This window comes from Silene latifolia, chromosome 10 (assembly GCF_048544455.1).
Source record: "Silene latifolia isolate original U9 population chromosome 10, ASM4854445v1, whole genome shotgun sequence".
Classification (NCBI taxonomy): Eukaryota; Viridiplantae; Streptophyta; class Magnoliopsida; order Caryophyllales; family Caryophyllaceae; genus Silene; species Silene latifolia.
This window is the reverse complement of record NC_133535.1, coordinates 32,979,041-32,981,041: the sequence shown is the minus strand read 5'-3', so window position 1 is coordinate 32,981,041 and position 2,001 is coordinate 32,979,041. Positions and strand designations below refer to the sequence as shown.

Genomic DNA, 2,001 nt, shown 5'->3' with positions numbered 1-2,001 from the left:
ACAACATCTAACCGGAAATTTTATTGCCAAATCCGCATTTATCCAATTAGTCGAAAGAAGCCAATTTGGGGGGATGCCTAGTGAAGACCCTCATTCTTATATGGAGACTTTTTGTGACTATTGTGATGCGATTTCTCAAACCGGTGTAACTCAAGACCAAATTCGATGGGTCTTATTTCCTTTTTCTCTAATTGGCACCGCGAAACAATGGTTGAAAGGCCTTGATAAGGCTACTCTCGGAATTGATTCTTGGAAAAAGTTGGCTCTAGCTTTCTACAAAAAGTTCTATCCACCGGAAAAGACTAACATGCTAAGAGCTCAAATCACGGGCTTTAAGCAAAGGGATGAAGAATCTTTGTATGAAGCTTGGGAGCGGTTTAAGGGAATTTGTCGCTCATGTCCTCACCATGGACTTAGCGAGTAGTTCTTGGTACACAATTTTGGAACGGTCTTTATGAAGATTCAAGGAACATTCTCAACATGGGATCAAATGGAATGTTCACCGAAGTTGATGACAATCAAACTTAGAACAAAATTGAGGAAATGGCGGTCCATAACTCACAATATAGTAGGCCTCGCAAGGCTACTAGAGGAGGAAAGCATGAAGTGGACTCCATTACTCAATTGGGTGCTCAACTTAGTGCTCACATTGATACCATCAATTTGAAGTTTGAAAAAGCTATGGCTAGACTTGAAGAAGCCTCAAAATCACCAAAGCATCATGTTAATGCCATGACGGCATCTTCATCAATCCCAAGTGGGATATGTGAGAATTGTGGAACTTTGGGACATGACCAAAGTGAATGTAGGGGAACAAATGAACAAGTGAATGCTTTCCAAGCACACAAGAGTGGTACCCCTTATTCAAACTATTACAATGAATACACCAAATTCCATCCAAATCTCTCATACAAAAGCCAAAATGTTCAAAACCCTCAAATAACATACACCCCACCTCCCATGAGAAGCCAAAATCAAAGACCCTTTTACAACCAAAACCAAGGTTATCAAAATCAATCTCCATACAATCAACAAAATGACCAAGGTTTTGATGTTCAAAAAGCGGTCCTCCAAATGCAAAAGAATCAATAAGAGTTTTTCACTCAAATGCAAAAAGATAGTCAAACAAAGGAAACCACCATCAACAACATCCTAGCTCACACCAAAATGTTGGAAACCCAAGACATGAAACGGTTAGTACCATTCACTTGAGGAGTGGTACAAGGTATGCAGCACCGAAGAAGCAAGTTGAGGATGAAGTTGTGGAAGCTAGTGACAAAGAAGAAATTGTGCAAAACTCCAATGATGGAGACCCATCAAAAGAAGAAATTTCAAAGAAAAATGAAGACAAGGTCAAGGAGAAGGATCCCATTGTGATTAGACTTCCTTTTCCAAGTCGTCAAGCCAAGCCCAAATTTGATGACCAACTTGGAAAATTTATGGAAATTGTGAAGAATTTGGAAGTCTCAATTCCTTTCACGGAATTAATCAATCACGTGTCGGCCTATGCAAAATACATGAAAGACATCCTCACAAAGAAGAAGTCGATCCGGAAGCTTGAGACTATCGCCTTCACTAAGGTGAGTAGTGCAATACTTTAAGGGAGTTCACCTCCAAAACTCAAAGATCTGGGAAGCTTCTCAATACCGTGTACCATTGGCGATACCACGATCAACAAAGCCTTATGTGATCTAGGGGCTAGTGTGAGTGTTATGCCGTACTCGGTAAGTAAAAGGTTGTGGGTGGGAGAGCTTAAATGCACCAATATCACACTCCAAATGGCCGATAGATCGACGAAGACACCATTAGGGATATGGGAAGATGTTCCTGTAAGAATTGGGAAATTTTTCATCCCGGTGGACTTTGTCATTGTTGACATGGAAGAAGACTCCAACATTCCAATCATTCTAGGAAGACCTTTTTGTTCCGGGTGTAATTCCGGAGCAGGATTTGTTACCACGTAAGCTTGTTGAATGATGTCTTTGCTCGTCTCTTCCTCTC

General features: G+C 40.8%; 1 non-coding gene across 1 annotated transcript; it reads right to left on the bottom strand.

The window, feature by feature from the left end:
- Positions 1 to 307: 307 nt before the first annotated feature.
- On the bottom strand, positions 308 to 414 carry LOC141610114 (small nucleolar RNA R71). Its single transcript, XR_012528008.1, has one exon. It is a non-coding gene; the product is annotated as a small nucleolar RNA R71 (small nucleolar RNA).
- Positions 415 to 2,001: the final 1,587 nt, after the last annotated feature.